General features: G+C 41.3%; 1 protein-coding gene across 2 annotated transcripts in view; it reads left to right on the forward strand.

The window, feature by feature from the left end:
• The window catches only part of PARVA (parvin alpha), an 82,887-nt gene that overhangs the window by 35,335 nt on the left and 30,974 nt on the right, over nt 1-16,578 (forward strand). The gene's annotated exons all lie outside the window — the stretch shown is intronic.

The following is a 16,578-nucleotide window of genomic DNA, read 5'->3' on the forward strand; positions in this document are numbered from 1 at the left end:
GGGCTTTGTAAGACCATTATTGCTCTGGAGGGAGAGAGGACGAATTGAACTAATGTGGGGTCTGAGCAGATTGGATGGGCGATTTTCTCTTTTGATGTTGCATCGGCCCCTCCGGACAGCTGCCCTCACTATCCAGCCTCACTTTCCTTCCAGCATCGCCTCCTCCCTCCCTTGCCCCTGCTCGGTCAAGTGGCCCTCTGGACGCATTTTACTCTTTGCCCTCCCTGGTTGCGGTGAGGCCTTTCCCTGCGTCTTCCATCTACCATCTGACGCCCCCCTACTGTGGCATTTTAACCCTTGCCCACCTTTGGTCACAGACTTTGGATTTTCAGCCCCGCTAGCTCAGTTCCATCTGGCTTTAAACATTATTAACACGACCACCTGTTACCATCTCTGGGACTATATCTGGGGCATCGCTTGTGGAAGAAGACCCCCTGTTTTCCCCAATTGTTCCGGACTCTTTGGACCTATTCAGACCTGTAAAAAAGGGGGACGTGAGTTACGCCCCTGTATACCCTCTCTGGACCAGAACTGGACGCTAATTATTATCGAGAGCCAATTGGCTCTGCCTGGACTCGCACCCTAATCAACTGCGCAATCCACTTTTTCTTTCTTTTCTCTACCTCTTCTTTTCTTACTTTGTATGGGATATGTTAGTGGTATGTATGTAATTGAATGAATGATCCCACTTTTTATTGCCATTATTGTTGTATTTTTATGTTTTTAACTTACGTGGGAATTGTTTGGGAGAGTGTTTGAGTATGTATGATTCGGAGGGCCTGCCGGGAGTGGCGGGGGCGATGGGGGTGGTTGAGGGGACCAGCGACACAGGAGAGGGTCGGGGTATTGCGGTCGTAACAGGGAGGGGCAGATACGGCGGGGACTTTAGGGCAGGCCATTACCGGGGAAGGAGGGTTCGCTACATTGCAGAGATCCCTCCTTCCGGCCCTAGGAGTCCCACTCCAAGACCAGATGGCGTGAGTAGTCAGGACCCTGGTCTCAGGCTGTTGTCGCTAAATGCCAGGTCTGTTGTCCATAAAGCTCCTCTCGTCCGGGACTTAATTTTAGACGAGAGGGCAGACCTGGCATGTATTACTGAGACCTGGCTGGGCCCAGAGGGAGGAGTCCCCCTTGTAGAACTGTGCCCAGAAGGATTTCAGGTGCTGCATCAGCCTAGAGCCCAGGGAAGGGGTGGAGGTGTGGCCGCCGTTATCCGGGAGTCGTTAGTTCCTCGTAGGGTCCCTGCTCCGGAGATTGTCGGGTGTGAGTCTTTGCTGTTAAAGTTGGACCTCAAGGGTCAAGTGGGTCTGCTGCTAACGTACCTGCCTCCCAACAGCGTTGCAGCAGCCCTCCCCTCGCTCCTCGAGTCGGTAGCCGAGCTGGCAATTGAGTTCCCTAGGCTGATGGTCCTGGGGGACTTCAATTTGCCGTCGCTCGGTGAAAGCTCTGACGGGGCGCAGGAGTTCATGGCTTCCATGACAGCCATGGGCTTGACCCAAGTAATTCGAGGCCCAACCCATTCAGCGGGACACATGCTTGACCTCGTATTTCTCTCGGAGCAGTGGATTTGTGATCTTGGTCTGAGGGGGAGTGACATCATACCCCTGTCGTGGTCAGACCACTGCCTACTGAGGCTCGACTTCCGGAGGCCAAACCCCCACTGTAGGGAGGAGGAACCGACCAGGTGGTTCCGCCCCAGGCGTCTTATGGAGCCGTTAAGGTTCCAGACAGAGCTTGGGGTTATTCCTGACACTCTCGCCCACAGTCCGGTGGAGACTCTGGCTGCTGCGTGGCACTCGGCAGCGTCGGAGGCCCTCGACCGGATTGCGCCACTGCGGCCCCTCCGAGACAGCGGATCCCGGAGACCCCCTTGGTTTACCGAGGAGCTCCGGGAGATGAAGCGCCGGAGGAGATGCCTAGAGCACCGTTGGAGGTCCGACAAGTCCGAATCGAACCGAGCAATGGTAACCACCTGCACCAGGGAATACACCAGGGCACTCAGGGCAGCAAAAAGATCACATATAGCCACCCTGGTTGCATCCGCTGAGTCCCGTCCGGCCGCCCTGTTTAGGGTAACCCGCTCCCTACTGAACAAAAGGGAGGCGGGGGAACCCTTGCAGGGCAGAGCCGAAGAATATGCCCAATTTCTAGCGGACAAAATTGCTCGGTTTCGGTCGGACTTGGACTCCATTCCTGCAGTTCCAGCCGAGACACTGGGGGACCAAGTAGAACAGCTCTGGGTTGAGTTTCAGGATGTTACCCCTGGGGATGTGGACAAGGCCATGAGAGCTGTAAGTACCTCCACCTGTGCTTTGGATCCGTGTCCCTCATGGCTGGTCAGGGACTGCAGTGAGGTGACACGAGGCTGGATCCAGGCGGTTGTGACCGCCTCCCTTCGGGAGGGGAACTTCCCCGCCGCACTGAAAGCGGCGGTGGTGAGACCCCTCCTGAAGAAACCATCCTTGGATCCGGCTGTCCTTAATAGTTATCGCCCTGTCTCCAACCTTCCCTTTCTGGGAAAGGTTGTCGAGAAGGTGGTGGCCTTTCAGCTCCAACGGTCCTTGGAGGAAGCAAACTACCTAGACCCCTTCCAGTCAGGCTTCAGACCCGGCTACAGCACAGAAACCGCTTTGGTCGCATTGATGGATGATCTTTGGAGAGCCAGAGATGAAGGACATCCCTCCATCCTGGTCCTCCTTGACCTCTCAGCGGCTTTCGATTCCGTCGACCATGGTATCCTTCTGCGACGACTGCGGGAGGTGGGAGTGGGAGGCACCGTGTTACGGTGGTTCTCCTCCTACCTCTCGGACAGGTCGCAGTCGGTGTTAGTGGGGGGGCAGAGATCGTCCCCTAGGCCCCTAAATTATGGGGTGCCTCAGGGGTCGGTCTTATCCCCCCTACTATTCAACATCTACATGAAACCGCTGGGAGAGATCATCCGCAGGCACGGGATCAGATACCATCAATATGCGGACGATACTCAATTGTATCTGTCCGCCCCGTGCCAACTCAATGAAGCGGTGGATGTGGTGAGCCGGGGTCTTGAGGCCGTTATGGACTGGATGAGGGTTAACAAGCTTGTGCTCAACCCGGAAAAGACCGAGTGGCTGTTGTGTTTTCCTCCCAAAGATCTGACTAATATACCATCACTCAGGCTGGGGGGTCAAATTCTATACCCCTCAGAGAGGGTTCGCAACTTGGGAGTCCTCCTGGATCCGCAGCTGTCATTTGACCACCACCTAACGGCTGTGACCAGGGGGGCATTCGCCCAGGTTCGCCTGGTGCGCCAGTTGCGACCCTTCCTGAATCGGGAGGCTCTCACAACAGTCACTCGGGCCCTAGTGATCTCTAGGCTGGAATACTGCAATGTGCTCTACATGGGGCTGCCCTTGAAGAGCATCCGGCGACTTCAGCTAGTGCAGAACGCAGCCGCGCGAGTGATTGCGGGTGCTCCTCGATTCACCCGCATAACACCTATCCTCCGCGAGCTGCGCTGGCTACCTGTCGATCTCCGGATGCGCTTCAAGGTGCTATTAATCACCCATAAAGCCCTCCATGGCAGTGGATCTGGATACTTGAGAGACCGCCTTCTGCCAATTACATCCCTGCGACCAATAAGATCTCATAGGTTAGGCCTCCTCCGTATTCCATCGGCCAGCCAGTGTCGGCTGGCAACTACAAGGAGGAGGGCCTTCTCAGCAGTAGCCCCGGCCCTTTGGAACGAGCTCCCTGTAGAGATCCGCACCCTCTCCACCGTCCAAGCCTTCCGCACAGCCCTGAAGAACTGGCTCGCCCGCCAGGCCTGGGGATAAGGATAGTGACCCCTCCCGAATGATGGATGTATGTTGCTTACCATTTTACTATTTGTCTCTATTTCGTTGTCTGTATCCCCCCCCTTCCTAGTTTATGTGAGCCGCCCTGAGTCCCCTCAGGGAAAAGGGCGGCCTACAAATTCCAATAAACTATAAACTAAACTATAAACTATAGTCCATTATCTTCAGCAATGGAAGCTCACTGGGTGATTTTAGGACAGTTATTCTCTGTCAGCCCGCCTATCTCACAGGGTTGCTGTAGAGAAGAATTGGATGAGGAATTGCTGTGTAAGCTGTCTTGAACCCTTGGGGAAAGTGATAGATACATCACAATAATATTCAAAGACCAAATCGGCCCTTTCTAATTTGGGGCTGAATGGTAATTTTCATCTGCTGAAGAATTTTTATGCAATTTATTGCAATAATACAACTTAGATAACCCAAGAATAAAAGTCCTGTATTCTAATAATTTTTTAATAAAGTTTTTATAAAAACTGAGGTGTATAACATAAATTAATAAACATGCATGAAATGTTTTAATTGAACAGGACCAGAGTCCAGTATCTAGCAACCTGTTGACAAACAATGATCCAAGAAATGTTTCTGGGAAATATCATAAAGCTGTTAGGATATGTCATTGATAACCTGAATAAATCCATGCAGAATCTGTCTTAGCCAGTAGTCCCTTCTACATCTTCTGATAAGGGGTACGTATGAAAACAAGCCAAAAGATCTTCTTGCATTACAAGAAGCAACTTATTATTAGCCATGATAGCTAGAAATAAAATTTATTTGCACTGAAATAGTAAAAACTATATACAAGTATATCAATTGACTAATCGTATTTCCAAAATGGAGGAAGGAAGGAGGGAAATATGTCCTCCCTAAAATAATTTTTATTTTCACCATTTTATGGCTAAAAGTGTCATAATACAATACTGAATTTGATTTGTTGTGATAAATTTCAAAAAGAGAAAAATTGCCAGATTTCTTTAGAATAATTTTTATTTGCAAAATAATAATAAAAATACTAACTGGGCAAATTGCTAATGTATACATTGGAGGCACATTGCTTCTTGTGCAATTAGTGCTCTGAAGTATGTAATTATTCAATTGAAAAATACATAATTTGGGGGGAAATGTATTTTCTTTCTACCACTATCTGGATTTTCTCATGGCCTAGATAATTTTATCCTATTAACATCAAACATCTAGGTAACTTTAGAATCTTGCATCTGCATTATTTCTAGGAAGGCATAATATAATTGGTAATGACAGTAATTGGCATTATATGGTTTAATTCAATTTCCTATTCAAGGAACAAAACCTTTTAACCAACCATTCCGGTCCTATTTCTATATTTATTTGTTATGTTGCTAAAAGTGCTATATGGCAGATATTGTATTCATCAATTTTCACAAATTAACCTATTAGTTTTATGTTACCTCTGAACTTCTGACGACCAAAACCATCTCAGAAAGTTTTCATTTCTTATTGATAAAATTTCAGTTTTTAATTAAGATGCTAATTAGATGGGAGAAAAAAACATATAAGAAATGGAAAGAACAGACTTCATGTAAGACTGAGAACTGTTTTTTTTCCTGAGATAGGGATATCACAGGAACATCTGGTACCCTAAATAAATGTCATAGAGGAAATTGAAATGTTTTTCAAACATCATAAATGTAATTCTACTCCTCTGAAATTTTAGGTGAGATTGTCTGGATGTTTCACCTTTGGAACTGATTATATAATTGATTTGCTATGATGTAGTTCAGGAAGTGGTAAAATCAGACTTTTAAAAAAAGCCCTCCTGTGATTTTAACTGAAGTTTAGTACTTGTACTGTTATATATTTAATCCCTTAAAATATGAACGGAAAATGAAATATAGCAAGACATTGGAAAAGGCAGAACATAGAAAAAGAGTTTTCTCACACATTAGCCTGATCTTGCTCCCATCCCTGCTTTCTACCAGCACTCCAGCTCACTGAGGTTGTATATACTGGATAAGCTCCATTACCCCAAGGATCAGCCAATAATAAGTACGCTTCTACCACCAGACAAGTTCTCTACCACCATGCTAGCATCTGGCTGGTCAGCTAATGGATGGTTCCAATCCAGCATATTCCACGGTCATTGGTATCATTGCTATGGCTACCACCAGAACTGATTTCTGGATCTAGCCAATCAACTCCAGCTCTAGCTTCCTCTCCAGCTCTTGGTCCATTTTTTATTCTAATTTTGAATGGTCTCCCACAGGACCATTCCTCACCAACTGCTATGGAGGTGCCAATTACACCTGCTAATTGCCACTGAAAATTCCAAAAGATCCTCTCTGCTCCTTCCACAACCTTCATCCCACAACCCTCCCAAACATACTCAACCATTTAACTCCAGTGGCTGTCACAGATTACCATCTCGCTTTGGCACCATTACAGAAAAAGAAAAAAGGGGACTCGGCTGACCCTATCACATGATCTCTCCATTGTTGAGAGTAATGTGTGGCAAATAGAGAAATACAGAAAAGAGGGGGAAATCTCAGAGATGCTTGAAGCTGCACAGATTTTTCATAAACATCTAATTTAAATCATTGGGGAGTGCTTGAAACATCACACTAGACCAAAGCACATGAATTAGTCATGTATAGTATGTCGTTGACTTATATTTACCTGGATGTCAGTGTGAAGACCTGCAGATTGGTTTGAAACTATTAAATAAAATGGGGTACTTTTAAACTTCTGTGTGAGAGTATAAATAGGAAATGGAGAGGAGAAAAACAAAGGAGGTGCAAGAGAGAAAAAAGCAGGCAATCCAGGAGAGAAAAAATGAATAATTTTGATAGTTGTATTATGAGGTAGATATTGATCAAGCAGTGAAAAGAGAACTGAAGGAAAAAGGAGGGAGGGTTACCTTGTGCTGCTCCCTGGTTTCTCAATATATGCACTCCCAGCCTTCACTGCTGCTATAATAATATTCATCCTAATAAAATTTAATGACTGAAGAATTTTGTAAGCTAGTTGGATAAATGATGTTGCACAGTATGTCAAACGTTCAGCTTTCCAGAATGAAATTTTGCCAAAATGAGACTGGCAAACTTTGTTTGCTCTGCAGATGGTGTACGAGTCTCTTGTGGTATCATATTAAATTATATAGGCAGTCAGTCAACTCTATAATGCATTGAGCTTAGAGGTGCAATATGCATTGAGTGTTCTGTCAAGAAATGGATTCGGAAGCATAATACAGCTATGACAGCAAAAGAGAGAGCGGTTAAGAAGAGGACTTAGCTGTTAAAATGATGACTTGGATAGTGTACAATGGGATGTGGAGCATTTTGCCTCAAAGGTAAGGGATGCTGCAGTGCTTGCTGATTTTTTTTCCAGGGTTGTTGCTGTGACTGATTATCTGTCCAAAGGATTTGGATATTTTCTTTCGGTTGCTACATTTAAATTTTTCTGCTAGCTAATATTGTTTTTATGTTGCATTACCTTGCTGTGATATTGTGGTAGTAACAGCCATTGAGGTCAACAGTTTAATGAAATTACCTCAAATAAATTGAAAAAATGGGGGGGGGTCCCTTTCCAAAGAAATGTGGAATATTATTCCCAACAATTTCAGATCAGCAATAACTAAAATGCAGGGCCATACAAAAGAAACTTGGGAATAGATGTTTTTCATAATGTAGTCCCTTCTCAACTCTGTCAAAATTGCTTTATGTTTTAGAATAACAATGTGGTTTTTTTATTATCACAAAGCACTTTTTAATTTCAGGTCCTCTTTATTCTGGAAACAGATGACCTCTCACAGTTATGTGTTATTATTTCTGAACGTGTTTGATGAGGTTTCTCAATGTGAAGATCAGGAATCCCTTTGAATGTGTTTAAGAGCCTCTATATTGTGAACAGCTGCATGTGTCCTTCATGCTTTAACACACACACACAAATGAGGAAAATATATTGGATAAACTAATATCATGGTGCATGCATGTTTATGGTATTTTTATTTGAAGTTTTTAAAGAGTTAATTTCCTAGCTAGAAAGAGAATAGTTGACAGTGATAACAGTCCTACTTCTGGCGGCTAAATGATATGTGCTAAATGTATGCGCTCAAATCATTTCAGAATCACAGTGGGGTCAAATGTAAATCCTCATGAGCTGACTTCCCAAATGGGTTGTCCTACTGGAAATGGGAAAAGGTAATCTTTGCCAATCCCATCTTCTTCCAATGCTGACCTGGAGGGATATGTGGTCCTCCAGAGAATATGAGAAGTGGTACAAAAGGCTGCAGAGTAAGAGGAAAATTGATCAAATTCTTCTTTGATTCAGTACGGCTCTTGTTCCTGCATTCCCATCCACAGAAAGACTACTCTGGAAACAACCTAGTAGAACTGTCAGAGTTTCAGACTAAAACATTTAGGATTCAGAAGACACGGATGCATGTGTAGCTATTGGAGCCACCTTAAAACCAGCTGTGTTTTTTCTTGGGCTCATACTGCTGCTTTCCACAGTTGAGGCACAACCCCAGGAAAAGTTGTATTTGGATATTAGTTTTTATATCAGGTGCTATCTATGTGCCCAATGAAAACTCCAATCTATATTTAGACCTTTGAATCTGGCTCTTCTTTCAATCTTAATATTTAAGAGCATTGAAACATCATCTGCACACTATAGATTTAGGTTTTCTGTTTAAAAGATACATGCATACCAATGATAAACCAAGTTTTTCTATGTTGTTATTTAGGATTTCTTCTCTCTTCTTCCCAAAATTCACCCAAACCCAGCCAGTTTTGCCATTTGAGAATCTAGTCATGAAAGACAAGGATTGAGGGCTCAGACCCCTAAAGCTTTTTTTTTAATGATGGATTTCTTAGCCACCTTTGAAAACTGTGATTTCCCCAAAGTGATTTGTAATATAAAATATATTAAGATCAAATAAAATAGGGTGTAGGCATGACAGCATATTAAAACAACTAGTTTAAATAAATAAAACACAAGCAAATGCATTTGAATTTCTCTTTCACCTCCTGCTTCTTTTGTTCGTCAGAATGAAAAGTTGGATAAAGTAAAAATCTTCAATGTGAGCAGCCCTGAGAGGGAATCTAGTACAAGTTGGAAGCCCCCACTCTGCCTTGTGCTTGGATATTGTTGTTCTGTTGGCCTCACAATTGGTTTTTTTTTGTAATCTTTAATTTACTGTTTTTGCTATTGTAATTCCACTGTTTTGTTATTCTCTTTTATTACTTTATTTTTTCTGCAAGAGGCTATAAACTACTTGGATAGAAGTGGAGTATTTATCCCAATCAGTCAGTCAGTCAGTCAGTCAGTCAGTAAATCAATCAATCAATCAACTATTTTTCTCCCCTCCCCTGCCCAAATTGACATACCAATTTCAGGTTTCAATTTTTTTTTGTTGGCCTTTTACTCTGGGGTGGTGAAAAGTTTCAACTTTTTCTACATAGTATCTTTTCCTAGATATAGTCAACTTCAGATAAACTTCAGCTTGGCTGTTTTAGCAGAAAATTTAGTTGAAACCCAGGATAACTGGGAGACCTCAGAATGTGTAAAGATGGTTGACAGATTTTCTAATTAATATAATTTCTTCCATGGTCATGATGTCTTAGGTCATCTTTACGGAAAGAACTTTTTAAGGTTTGACATTTTAAAAACTGCCCCCTTCGAGCCTCTGGGTCAGTACTTTATTGTGCAGTCTTACAAGAATCATCCACATTTTGTTATATGTTGTGTACTTGAAGTTGTTTTTGAATCCAGCAATATAGAAATATAATAAATATGAGAACATGTTTACTGGGAAACAAGGAGAGTTGCTATACACAAGTCATATTTTGTTTTTCTCTTTTCAGCTGAAAATACAATTATAAAAGTAAAGTATAAAAGTAGTATTGAAGTTATAATGAGAATGAAATTAATTATCTTTGCCAGAAGAATAATTACATAGTGGGCATCTTATGTTACTCTTTCCTTTAATCAATATCGTTGTGACATTGATTGCCTCCATATAATTGAAGATAGAGCAAAACAAGGATGGAATAAAATAGTAATTTGCATTATATTCCAAACAATTCTGTGCTGTTGTTTTTCTGACTTCTTATTAGTTATGTTTTATTTAAAAGAGAAATTATGCAACCATGGAAAATGGGCATTTCTGAGAATAGGTAGTAATGCATCATCATATTGATGTTTGTTGTTTGCATGCTGTATTCACTTTTAGAAGTGATTGGCTTGGAGTCAGCAATTAATGGATGTGGGACTCAGCTCTGCTACAGATGGTTTTCTGGAAAATATTTTCAGTTGTAAACATATCTCCTCTTCCTTCCTTTATCAAGTGTTTTAAGAATGAATGGACATTTTGTTGGTTAACAATGTATGGTTTACATTCTGAAGACACTGTTTTGAATGAACACCTCATAAACAACCATCTGTGAAATTGCAAATGTATTTCTATGGGAGTTGTGAAATAAATATTTTGTTCCCAATAATACACTTACACCTTTAATTATCAGTTGTTAGCATTTTGTTGCTAAGCTCAAAACAGTTTTTATATTGTGTGCATGTCAGTATTTTATATTTTTAAAATTACACATTATGTATAACAAGCTAAATGAAATTTAATGTTTGCATACAAGTATTCTTGCAAATTAAATATGTAGCATTTTCTTAGTATTTTTCTATTTATCTTCATTGTTCCTTTTGATGTGAACCATGGGATTTTTCAAATTTAAATATTGAATTGCTTACAAAAACTAATAGGATCAATACAAATGAAAAGTGTGCTTTATATTAACTTCCCCAATTTGATATTTTGTAGATGTGTTGGCCTACTAATTCTATATTTCACAGTGAGAATGCATGGTTTGGAGACTGGTCTAAATGAATTTCCCTTTATGGGTCTATAATAATAATAATAATAAAATAATCACTGTAGGAAACATTTACAATATATTTATTTTTGAAACTAGAATGGTACATTGGTTTTAATAAATATCAACATTTATTCACCCTATTTTATTTTTAAACATGTATTAATAAACAATAATTGTAAAGCTTGATTAAAAAACCGCAGTGTTCCACCTATATTAAATAAAATTCTACCTTTGCATGCATAATTGTTTCTGAAAACTGGATAAGAAAGAAGGTGGTATTTTACACAGATGGAGAGGGGGGAACTTGAGGCATATTATACCTGTAATTAAGCAGTATTGATGCCATTTCTTTCCCACAATGTTCAGTGTTCACAGAGTTAGTCTGTGTACCTGATGGCTTTATGCATTTGGTGTACTTGATGGCTTTATGCACTCAGTCTGACTGTAACCAATTGGCAATGCCACTTTTAGACAGGGTTACACATATTCATGTTCAGATACGCTAGTCAATATAAGTCAATATTAAAACAGCTGGTATATTGTCTTCTATGGATACTTTGGACCATGCAGGTAAATGCATCCAAATCAGTAAATAATTGTAACGTGCATAAAATACCAATACCTAATCCTTACTAACAGTCACCTAACATTTATTCATAACTATCTTTATACAATACAATACAATAGCAGAGCTGGAAGGGACCTTGGAGGTCTTCTAGTACAACCCCCTGCCTAGGCAGGAAACCCTATACCGTTTCAGACAAGTGGCTATCCAACATCTTCTTAAAAACTTCAAGTGTTGGGGCATTCACAACTTCTGGAGGCAAGCTGTTCCACTGATTAATTGTTCTAACTGTCAAGAAATTTCTCCTTAGTTCTAAATGCTTCTCTCCTTGATTAGTTTCCACCCATTGCTTCTTGTTCTACGCTCAGGTGCCTTGGAGAATAGTTTGACTCCCTCTTCTTTGTGGCAACCCCTGAGATATTGGAACACTGCTATCATGTCTCCCCTAGTCCTTCTTTCTATTAAACTAGACATACCCAGTTCCTGCAACCGTTCTTCATATGTTTTAGTCTCCAGTCCCCTAATCATCTTTATTGCTCTTCTCTGCACTCTTTCTAGAGTCTCCACATCTTTTCTACATCGTGGTGACCAAAACTGAATGCAGTACTCCAAGTGTGGCCTTACCAAGGCATTATGAAGTGGTATTAACACTTCTCGTGTTGATCTTGATTCTATCCCTCTGTTTATGCTGCCTAGAACTGTGTTGGCTTTTTTGGCAGCTGCTGCACACTGCTGGCTCATATTTAAATGGTTGTCCACTAGGACTTCAAGATCCCTTTCACAGTTATTACTGTTGAGCAAGGTACCACCTATACTGTACCTGTGCATTTCGTTTTTGTTGCCTAAATGTAGAACCTTATTCTTTTCACCATTGAATTTCATTTTATTAGATAGTGCACAATGTTCAAGTTTGTCAAGATCCTTCTGTATCTTTAGCGTATCTTCTGGAGTTTTGGCTATTCCTGCCAGCTTGGTGTCATCTGCAAATTTAATGAGTTCCCTATTTATTCCCTCATCCAAATCATTGATGAAGATGTTGACGAGTATTGGATCCAAAACAGAGTCTTTGGGTACTCCACTGCATACTTTCCACCATGAAGATGCAGTTCCATTGAGGACTATACGTTGAGTGCAGTTGGTCAGCCAGTTACAAATCCATCTGGTGGTGATGCTGTCTAACCCACATTCTTCTCCTTTATCTAGTAGTAGGTTATGGTCTACCTTATCAAATGCCTTACTAAAGTCCAAGTAAACTATATTGACGGCATTCCTCTGGTTCACTAATTTTGTCATATTATCAAAGAATACAATAAGATTAGTCTGGCGTGATCTGTTTTTGACAAACCCATGTTGGCTTTTGGCTATTACTTTGTTTGCTTCTAGGTGTACGCTAATTCGTTGCTTGATTATCTTTTCCAGAATCTTTCCTGGTATTGAGGTCAGGCTGATAGGTCTGTAGTCTCCTGGATCTGTTTTTTTCCCTTTTTTTGAAGATGGGAACCACATCAGCTCCAGGATCTCTGAAAGAAAAGTGGTTCTGAGATCTCGTCTGCCAGTTCCTTCAGAACCCTGGGGTGTAATCCATACAGTCCTGGTGGTTTGAATTCGTCTAGGGTAGATAGGTGCTCACTTACCATTTTCTTCCTTATTTCAACTTGTGTTCCTAACCTGATTTTTGTGGTGCTATTTTTGATAGGTTGGACTGTTTTATTCCTTTGTGTAAAGACAGATGCAAAACATGAGTTAAATAGTTCTGCTTTCTCCCTCTTGCTTGTCACCTTCTTGCCACTTTCTCCCAGTAATGGACTAATTGTTCCCTTAACTTTTTTCTTGTTCTTAACATGTTGGAAGAAGCTTTTTTGTTATTTTTTACTTTTGTGGCAAGCCTTTCTTCATTGTGAGCCTTAGCTTACCTCACTTCATCTTTACATGCTTGGGCTATTTGCTGATATTCTGCCTTAGTTATGTCCCTCCCCTTTCCACTTTTTATACTTATCTTTTTTGTCAATTTGTCAGAGAGTTCTTTATGCAGCCTTGCTGATTTCTTTTGGGAGCTGTTATTTTTCTTCTTCATTTGTATTGTGCTAGACTGGGCTTTTGTAATCTCATTTTTCAAAATTTCCCAAGCTTCTTGAGTTGTTTTCCCCTTGAGGATTCTCATCCATGGAATTTTTCCCAAGCTCTCTCTAAATTTATTGAAATTAGCTTTCTTAAAGTCCAAGACTCTTGTTTCACTTTGTTCTACTACTTGTGTTTGCATAATGTTGAATTCCAATATTGCATGGTCATTTGCCCCCAGGGTTCCTGTGGCTTCAACACCTTCTATCATTTCCTCTCTGTTAGTGAGAATTAAGTCCAATATGGCTGATTCCCTTGTTCCCTTCTCTACTTTTTGGGAAACAAAGTTGTCTGCTAGGTTTGTTAGGAACCTGTTGGATCTTCCACTTGGTGCAGAGTTTGTTTCCCAGTTGATGTCAGGGTAGTTAAAATCCCCCACTACTATTGTGGTGTGCTTCCTACATACCTTAGTTAGCTGACTAGCAAAAAGTTCATGAGCTAGAATAATTTATAATTTTGGAGGAAACCATTTTATCTAGATCTCTCCAGCCTAGATTACTGTATGTCCTGCTTTAGAGATGAAAGGAGACTTGTATGTCCTGATCAATAAATGTGGCTAGAATAATCGTATATGTTTTTTCAGTGGTGTTTGATAGTATTGATCATGATGTTCCCTTATCATAGCTTTCTGGCTCGGATTTATGAGGCACATTATGAGACTTGTGTATCTAAGTAATTTGGGGTGATTCACTTCCACTCCACAGGCTGATAATTCTCAGAGGATGTGTTTATGGGCACACATGGAGCAATGTAAACCACTGAAATAAGCCATTTGTATAATGAATCTCATTATCAACAGTTTGTGAATTACAGACAACACTGCCTTTATTTTCCACTAATTCTTAGCTTTGGAAGCTATGGAACTCATAAATTGCTGCACATATTCAGTTCTTGGATGAGGGAGAGCAAACATTCTTTGGATTGGAAATAATATTATTTGAGTAATGGAATACCACTGATGTTGAATGGAGTTATACAGTTCCTAAAACCACAATGTGCATCTTTGGATGCTTCTGGATTCAATATTCTTGTGTAGGTTGCAGTTGGTCAGATGTGCTTTTGACAAATCCCATCTTATATACTAATTAAAGTACATTAACTCTTCTTTGGAGCACCTGGAAATCTAAACTATACATTGGTACAGAATTGTGCTAAATAAACAGCAAGCCTGCTGTACCCAAGGCCTAAACAATAAGGATTATATTTAAAGAATTGGGAAAATATATGTGGCTTCCTCTTTCATCTCTTTTTGTTAGTTAGGAAAGATCAGTAATTGCTTGCCAAAGCAAACAAAGACTTTTCCCCCCACTTTCCCAGGCTTTAAAAAACAATAACTGTAACTGTTGTGCAGCACAGTGTGTTGTTAACAGTTAGTAGCAGCTTCTCCTTTTTCCCCCCTTTCCTATAATCTGAAATAAAGTAGTAGGAAGCCTTCAAGATGGAATGTTTGAAATCACTAATGAAAGAAAATATAAATAGGTATCAAAAGACATGAAAAAGTCTAATAAGGCACAGCATGGAGGACATGCCTGCATATACTAAAGAAATTAAGCTAATTTAAACCTTGCAGGCACTGCTATTTATGCCTTCCGATAGATTCATCAGTTTCTAGGGATTTTAAAGGGCAGAATTTATTTATATACTTTTATTTGGGGAAATAAAGCTGCTTCTAGATTAGTGATGGACAGGAATGTATTTTTCATTGTTGATTTTTGTGTCAGGTTCTTCAAATTGGGGATAGTTTTGCTGCTGAATATTATTAGGTTAGAGATTTAATTCCATAAATACGAAGAGTTCCACAGATATAAGGGAGCAAGAGAATTGGTATTCCTTCAAAACAGGGGTGTCAAAATCAAGGCCTGTGGGCCGGATTCAGCCCGGGGGGTCAGCCTGGAAACAGCGAAGGACCAACCTGCAGTGCCTCTGCCAGCATGCCCCCCCCCGCTCCATTTTCACCGGCAGAGGGCTAGCAAAACAAATTAAAAACAAAACAAAAGGAGAAATATTTCCTTTTTTGCATTTGGGCATACAAGAAGGGACAAGAAAGGAGAAACGGAAAGAGGAAAGAGAAAGAAAAAGAAGGACAGATGGGAAGAGAACAAGGAAGGAAAAATAAGGAAAGGGGAAAGAAGGAAGGAAGGAGATAGATTATAATGAGAGTGAGGAAGTGTCTCAGGGAAATCCTGCATTAGCATTTGGCCACTACAGGTGCCCTGACACGACTGACGTTGAGCTGGCCACTGGCATCTTAGATGTGCAACATTTAAGGTAGTCCTCACTTAACAAAAGTAATTGGGAACCCAACTGCCATTGCTAAGTTATGCAGCTAAATAATGATAAAATGATATATCACATGACCACGTTGCTTAACAACTCTTACCTGCTTGCAATCCCACACTCCCTGTTGCCATTGTTAAGCAAAAATCATGGGTCGTTGAGGACCTGACATAACTGCAACTTTCTGCTAGTTTCCAACAAGTAATGATAGTGGGGATGGAAGTTGTAAATCCTGGACAACTTGCAAGCAGGCCAGGGGACTTGTGGGTAATGGCCACTCACAAAACAGTTCTATTGCAATAATCATGCAAAGAATGCATGCACCCTATTAAATCATTCAAAACAATATGTTTTGAGTGTTTTAAAAACTGAATCTTCACCACAACACTCCCTCCTCAACCCATATCCACCCATGTGGCACCACAACCTCTTCCTAGCCTGAACCAACTCCTCACAACACCTCAGAGGACTTGTGAGTGCTGCAGGGCAGTGGTGTGATTCAAAATTTTTTACTACTGGTTCTGTGGGCATGGCTTGGTGGGCGTGGCAGGGGAAGGATACTGCAAAATCTCCATTCCCAACCCACTCCAGGGGAAGAATACTGCAAAATCCCCATTCTTCCCAATAAGCTGGGACTTGGGAGGCAGGGAATAGATGGGGGCGGGGCCAGTCAGAGCTGGTATTTACCAGTTCTCTGAATAACTCAAAATTTCCGCTACCATTTCTCCAGAACTGGTCAGAACCTGCTGAATACCACCTCTGCTGCAGGGTAAGGCAGAGAGATGTTGTGGGGAGTTGGTTCAGGCTAGGAAGAGGTTGTGGTGCCACATGGGTGGATGTGGGTTGAGGAGGGAGTGTTGTGGTGAAGTTTCAGTTTTTAAAACACTCATATAAAACATATTGTTTTGAATGATTTAATGGGTGCATG

This window comes from Thamnophis sirtalis, unplaced genomic scaffold (genome assembly GCF_051295495.1).
Source record: "Thamnophis sirtalis isolate CommonGarterSnake01/CBP01778 unplaced genomic scaffold, rThaSir2_p1.2 scaffold_1, whole genome shotgun sequence".
Classification (NCBI taxonomy): Eukaryota; Metazoa; Chordata; class Lepidosauria; order Squamata; family Natricidae; genus Thamnophis; species Thamnophis sirtalis.